This window comes from Tursiops truncatus, chromosome 10 (assembly GCF_011762595.2).
Source record: "Tursiops truncatus isolate mTurTru1 chromosome 10, mTurTru1.mat.Y, whole genome shotgun sequence".
Lineage (NCBI taxonomy): Eukaryota > Metazoa > Chordata > Mammalia > Artiodactyla > Delphinidae > Tursiops > Tursiops truncatus.
In genome coordinates this window covers 21555637-21563474 of record NC_047043.1, presented here as the reverse complement: position 1 = coordinate 21563474, position 7838 = coordinate 21555637, and the positions used below count along the sequence as shown (strand labels likewise).

At 35.8% G+C, this 7838-nt stretch overlaps 1 non-coding gene across 1 annotated transcript; it reads right to left on the bottom strand.

Annotated features, from left to right (window-relative positions):
* Positions 1-2117: 2117 nt before the first annotated feature.
* TRNAF-GAA (transfer RNA phenylalanine (anticodon GAA)) lies at positions 2118-2190 on the bottom strand. The gene has a single exon. It is a non-coding gene; the product is annotated as a tRNA-Phe (tRNA).
* Positions 2191-7838: the final 5648 nt, after the last annotated feature.

Genomic DNA, 7838 nt, shown 5'->3' with positions numbered 1-7838 from the left:
AGTTGCCGACGTGCGCTATGAGGAGCCCCTGAGGCTGAAATGAAAGGAACCACCTAGCGCGCTGCCTCCGGGGGCCCAAGCCTGTTGGGCTGTGAACGGATTAAAAGGAGAACTGGCGTCTTACAGCTTCTTATCCCGTTCCCAGCTCTTTACTGCTAAAGGGAGAGAAGATCTTCCATGAAAGCCAAGTGCAACCTCACGTGGAGCGGGCATTTACCTTGGAAACTGCCTGGGATAAGGAAAGAGAACGAAGCACAGACGTTATGGGAACACACCCCGCGTCTTGCTGCTACTAGGACCACGCTCTAAACAACTCAGTCTCTAGCCACCCTGAGCTTGCTTTCTTTTCTCGATTGAAACTCGTTTAAAGCGCCAAAATAATACTGTCTCCTGAAGGTTCACAAAAACTAAGCAGGCACATTTCGTAACTCTTTTTAACCTTAATCCTTCCCTAAAACACAACCGTCTCGTTCCCACACTACTCCTTCAATTCTCTTCAATAAACTTGAACTTTTAAAGTTACTTTTACTTTGAAAAACTACAACAAACAAGGCGAAACGAAAATACATAGCTTTCTTGTTTCACAAAGAAGACAATATCTGAACTTCCTGTTCTGAGCAGCAGCGTTTCGGAGTTAATACGTACTTTGGATTCTAAGTGCCTACTCGGCAGGCACCAGAAGGTCAAAACCACACCTCGACTGGCCGCTACGGGAATCAAACCCGCGCTCTTGGTGTTATTAGCACCACGGTCTAACCAACTGAACTAACCTGCTACTCTGAAAGTTACTCTCTCTTAAGAAAGTAAATTCGTTTACATTTTTTGTGTTTGAAAAATAAAAGGAACTTCTTTTCCCCCGCTCCCTCAAACCACATTCATAGACTTTCATGAGGAAACTACACGATTTCAATTCTTCTTATTTGGACTAGAAAATCCACGGAGAAATTTTCATGCAGAGGCTGTCTAGTTTATTTGTGGAGAAAGCACTGTTATGAGATTTTCAATCGTGAATGAAGGGAGCCTCCGGTTTTTAGAAGCATGTCCCTACTGGATCACTAATAGCAAACGTCTCTTTAATGACTTTCAACTTAGTGACCTAATTTTTTCAAGTCGGTATTAAAATTTTCACCCAAATGTTCATTCTCTGTATCACTCAACTTCCATTTTGAGAAGCAGAGGATCCAAGCACTAGGTCGGAGAGGATAGAACAAGTGAGATGTGCTCTTTGGTCCTTGGTGAGGCTATAGTTTTTAACATGTGAAGTTGAAGGAATCTCCTGCAGCCTCGGGAAATGTCCCTTTACATTTCATGAGGTTGTATCATTTCTTTTCTACTTTTCGAACTTTCATGCTGACTGACCCCTAGTTAAATTTTCAACGAATATATTAATTTAAAGCTAAATGAATCAGCAAGTGATGATTTTGTTGATTTTTAGGCCGACGCTGGTGCAAGAGAGAAGTGTGGGTTTCTAGTGGTAAATATTCAACCGTTACTGGCTCAAGTTCTGCCAGAGTCTTCTAAGTTTTATTCCTCTAGTCTTCAAGAGCTCTTGTCTTGGGTTGCAAGAGCTAAGACTTCAAGGTGCTCAAAAATCACAGAAAAGACATCTATCTGACACCTCTTCTGCAGTCACACGTCCTCTGTACTTGTCAAAATCAACCACATTCTGGCTTTTGAAGATCCTTGTACATCCCACAGTTTGTGTATAGATCCCTGATGTTCATATAGAAAGACTTCGCGAAGGAATGAGCTTGTTTTAGTAATTTGAACACCGAAAGAATTACTGTAAATAAGTGGAGAATTGAAAGTGCTTATGCCCTGCTTCTTACAGATGCCTTTAATAACATCTAGGTGCAAACTAAATAAAGCACTAAGTTTTGTGGGGTATTTTTGGGGGGTTTTTGTTTTTTTTTTCTTTACCGCAAGGAATTACTTGAAGCTGTGGAAGAATTTATGCATATGGGCATAGAATTGCTTTTTGCCATGGAAATTAAGGGTAAATGTATGTTACTCCTCACTGTATAAATGGCACTAGGGACAATATATTTGAAGGTGACGGACACTTGGTATTGGGTCAGTATCTCCTAGTTCACAATTACAAAAGGGTGTCTAATAAGTGCCAAAACCCGGGATTGAACCAGGGACCTTTAGATCTTCAGTCTAACGCTCTCCCAACTGAGCTATTTCGGCTACCCCTGGGCTAGCTTTTTCTCAGCTACTCCCTTTAAATAGTCTTTTCTTAACAACCTCTTCCATTTCAGAAAGAAAAGAGAAAAATTTTTGCCTTGTTTTCTGAAAATGTAACGTATTTCCCATTTCAAAAATAATTGTACCAACAAAAACTCAGACAATGGGGAAACATACTTAAAGTTTCCTGAGTATGATAGGAAGAACAAAAAAACAGTGATAAAAGAAAATTTATGTATTGTTCTTAAGGGTACGAATTGGATAGCTATAGGGGTGTGGTGATTCAGAGCTTCCTGTTGGAATGGTAAGCTTCCTAGGTACATAAGAAAACATCATTTGGGATCATTTCTAGCTTGACGCTTAAATATCTTTTACTCTTTCAGTCGTTTTTTATTCCTTTCTATTCTATTAAGGTATAAGTTATATACAGTAAAGTACCCAAATCTTAAGTGTACAGTGTGTTGATTTTTACAAGTTTACACCCCTTTGTCACCATGCATGCTCCCTCCTGCTCCCTCTGATTTGATACCCCCGCAAAGTAAGCCACTGTTCTGAACTCTTTCACTATATCTACTGTCATTTGTTTTTAAACTTCTACAATGAATCAGGTAGACTCCGCATTCTTATGTCTGGCTTCTTTCACTCAATATTGTCTTTGAGATTCACCTATGTTTTCTAAAGTAGTTAAAAGCAGTTTGTTCCTAGGTATCGACTTCCATTTTATGGATATACTACAATTTACTTACCCATTCTGAAGTCGATGGACATTTGGTTTTCAATTTAGGGTTATTATAAAAAGCACTGAACCTTCTTGTGCATGGTTTTAGGTGAACATAATCACTGATTTATTAGATAGATACATAGGTGGAATTGCTGGTCTATAGGATATATGTATGTTTAACTTTATTAGGTGCTGCTAAACTGTTTTCCAAAATGCACGTACCAGTTCTCACTACTGAAAACAATGTATGAGGCTTCTGGTTGCTTCACAGCCTAGCCACTACTGGGTATTGTTATTTTAATTTTAGCTACTCAGGCCAGGAGGTAGTGATAGGTCTTTGTGATCTTGACTTGCATTTTTGATGACTATGATATTTTGCATCTTCCCATATGCTTTTCCCCATTTAAAAAATTGGGTTGATTGCCAGTTTTTACAAAATTGATTTGTAGTTCATTATGTATTGTGAATGCAAGTCCTTTGTCAGGTATACGTGTTGCAAATATCTTCTAATTTGTGGCACACCTTTAGTTCTCCTAATTTTGTATTTTGAACTTTTCAGTTTTAACGAAGTCCAATTGGACTTCATTTTAATGAAGTCCAATCTTTACAGTTAGTGCTTTTTTGCATCCTAGTTCAGAAATATTTGCCTACACTAAAGTCATGAAGCTATTCTATGTTTTCTTCTAGAAGTTTAAGTATTTTACTTTTAACATTTAAGTTTATATTCCATTTTCAATTTATATATGGTGTGAGATAAGGATTGAAATCATTTTCTTTACTATATGATTTCAATTGACCCAGCATTATTTATTGAAAAGTCAATCTTTTCCCCACTGAATTGCAATGTCTCCTTGTCATCAAACAGGGAACTGCATATGTGTGGGTTTTTTTTCCCCTAGGCTCTCTATTCTGTCCCTTTGGTATCTGTCTGCCTTTACACTAATATTACACTGTCTTAATTTTTTTAACTTAAAAGTAAGTAATAATATCTGATAATATAGGGGCTCAGTTTTGTTTTTTTCACTTTGGATTGCCATAGCTATTCTGGATTTTTAAAACATTATTATTTCAATATAAATGTTAGAATCAACTGTCAATTTCCACCTCCCACTCTCCCCCCAAATCCTGCTAGCAGTTTTTTGTTTGTTTTTTGTTTTTTTGGTGATGCATAAAATCTATAAGTAAGTTTGGGGAGAATTAATATTTTAGCAAGATTGGATTTTTCTGGCCAGGACCATGGTAGATTCCTCCATTCAAGTCTTTAATTTCTCTCAACAATGTTTGGAAGTTTTCAGTGTTGAAGTGTTGTTTTAAAAGATTAACTGCTCTGCATTTGATGTTTAACAATGCTATTTTACATGGCATTTCTTCTTAAATTTCATTTTCTAATTGCTTATCGTTAGTATAGAGACATGCCATTTATTTTTGTATATACAGTAAATTTGCTAGATTTACTTATTAATGATAATTGTTAGTAGATCATGGTTGTATGTATGCTATCATGTCAGTGTGATCAATGCTGATTTTACTTCTTTCTAGTCTTTATACTTTTTTTTCCCCTTACCTGTTGTTTAGAACCTCCAGTACAATACTGAATAGAGGTTACTATGGTGGACACTCCTGTCTTATTCCTAGTCTCAAAGAAAGCTTTCAATATTTCACCATTGCATAAGGTTAGTTGTAGGGTTTTTTTTTTCCAGAATACTCTTTTAGATTAAAGAAGATACCTTTATTCCTAGTTTGTATAAATTGTAATTATGAATGGGGATTGAACCTTATTAAATAATTTTTCTGCATCTATTGAGATATACATATAATTTTTTTCCTTTAAAATTCAGTGTGGTAATGTATATTGTTTTTTACAGGCTAAACCAAATATTCTTAAATTTACAGAATGAGTTCCATGTGGTCATAATAGATTATTCTTTTAAAATGTTGCTGGATTCAATTTACCAATATTTAGAATTTTTCATCTATTTCCCTGAGATATATTGACCTGAAATTTTCTAGTTTTATAATGTCCTAGTCAAGTTTTGATATCAGGATCATGCTAACTTCATCAAGTAAGCTGGGAAGCTTCCCTTTTATATTATCTGGAAGAATTTGTGTACAATTTGTATTATTTCTTTCTTAAATATTTGGAAGAATTCACCAGTGAGCTATATTGACCTAAAGTTTAATTTGTAGGAAAATTTCATATTAGAGATTCTATTTCTCTGATTGATATAGGACAGATCAGATTTTCTATTTCTTCTTGTGTCAGCTATGGCAAATTGCATTTTTCACTCTGTGACAAATCGTTTCATCTAAATCGTTAACTTCATTGGCAAAAAGATGTTAATATTTTTGCTTTGTTGATTTTTTTCTATTGTGTGTTAGCTTTCATTTCAATGGATATCTCCTCTTATTTTTAGCATCTTCTTCATTTTACTTTCTTAGAATTAATTTGCTCTTGTTTATCCAGCTTCTTTTGATGAAAGCTTAAATATTTGATTTTCAACCTTTTCTTTTTAACATATACATTTAAAGACATGAATTTGCCTCTCAACACTGCTCTAATTACACCTCAGCACTTTTAATATGTCATATTTTCATTATCATTCAATTCTACCTATTTTATATTTTCCATTTGATTTCTTATTTGGCCCCAGTGTTATTTAGAAATGTGTTCTTTGCTTAATTTCCAAACAGTGGGAGATTTTCTAGATACATTCATTGATTTATAATTTAATTGCACTGTGATGTGAGAGTATATACTACATAACTTAAGTCTTTGGAGATTTTGTTCATGGCTCATTATATGGTCTATTTTGATATATGTTCCATGTACATTTGAAAGTAATATGCATTCTAACACTGTTCTATATATTGTTTTAGACATGTCAATTTGGTGAGGTTGGCTAATCATGCAGTTTAAATTTTCACATCTTTACTATGTCTAGTTTGTTCTTGTTCCTTGAATTTCCTGAGCATTTTTTGTTTGTTTGTTTGATTGTTTTACCCTGACAGATGTTTGTCTCTTTAGCTGTGGAAGACTGTAGGAGATGACATGCTGGCCCTCAGATATTTTGAGTTTTTAGTCTCCTATCTCCTACAGCTTCAAATCTAGCAAACATCTTGAAAGGGAGAGCAGCTGTGTGTACAAGATAGAGGCCTGTCTCTAGCTGGACTTTCTGTTTTAAACAGTATGATTATGGAAGATTTTACTCTGTCCTTAGAAGCCTTTGGCCAAACTCCCCAAGTATGCTTGTATAGTCCCCCAGTCTATCAAGTGTCTCATTAGGGAAACTAATCATATTTGGGGCTCCTGTAGTTTCTAAATTATCATGTCAGCTCCCTTAACCAACGAAATCCTTTCGGGCTTCTCTTTCCTCCAGAACAGTCCTTTTACAAGCTAATCTCAGTATGTTACAAAACAAAAGAAAAAAATCCAGTTAATATAAGCTCACCACAGAAGGGTTTACCATTCTCTGAAACTCCAATTCATACAGTCTTCATTGCTTCCATAACACTCCCATGTTTTACAAATATGATGTTTGTAATTGTGATTCATCTCACCTTCTTTCTTGTTGTAGTGGGAGTTTTAGGATTTCGTGTCCTACATAATTTTTCTCAGAGGCAGAAGTTAAGCTCAAATTTCATATTAAGGGGCTTGAATTTAGGACCTCATCTTAAAAGAACTAAAGCATTACCCAGCATACTACCCACGTTAGCCACAGCAAAGACACAGTCTTTTTCTTTATCAAGAAGAAAGAGCTTGGATACTTGATGTGGCCATTATTAGAACCCACTGATCTTAATAAAATTATTTCTTACACCATTTTACATAGAAAAGTGCTATCATAACTATTTGAAAATGGAAATACAATATTTAGAAATGTTTAGTTGTTGTAATTAAAGCCTAATTAACTGAGCACCATGAATAATGAGAAATCCCAAATGGGAAAATCCCAAATCCCAAATCCCAAATCCCAATGGTACCTACTGCACCATTAACAACAATAACATTCTAATCTATAAATAGGAGTCGTTTTATATATATATATATAGTATATAAGTGCAAAGACAACACATGGGAAATGTCCACAAGGGAAATTCATTCATTAGAGACTCAGTGTGCAGATATTTATTGGTAGCTGCCTAGCATGTACCAGAACTCCCAGAAAGAAAGTGTTCAGGATAAACCATATTGTTTCCACATTTAGGCAGAGTGAGCCACTTGTGTCATTTAAGAAATGGTGGGAACTATTTCAAAATCTTAGTTTCCAGATGCCAGCTAAGGGCCCATCTTGCAAGCTGATCTTTCTAAGAATAGCAATCTCAGGCTTCTATGTTAACCCTTTTCTGTACAATCCCCTTAAAAGTAACTAGACCCAGAGATAAATATTTTCTATTCATCTGATTGAGATTTCCGAGCAATTCCCAATGTAAATAACTTCACCTGTAACTCGTCTACTATTCCCTATAAAAATCTAAAGCAAACAACTTTGCAGAGACACTGATCTTTGAATCTGGAGTTCTCTCCTGAATGCAATAGCCCGAATAAAATAAATCTCATTTATCTGGGTTTTGTCTTTGACTGTTTGTTGCCATGAGTCATAGCCCACCTCAGACACCCATCTTTTCCATCCAGGCACCGGGTCCTCGCATGCCTGCTGTGGCCCTTTCCTGACTGGCAATTTGGAGATCCCTCAGTGAGTCCAGCTCCTGGACTCTGTGCTCCAGACATGTGTCAGTTGTAGCATGGTAAGGATTTGATTTTGGTTCCTTGTTTGAGCACTATTTTGGTTTGGTTTTGTTGCCAGTTTTTGTTTACCTTTGGCATTTGGGGTTAAAATATAAAATCCACCCCTCAACCCTCACCATTACATGCTTTTGCATTATGATAACAATTCAGTTCATTACCTCCTAAAATGGCAGAATTTAACTA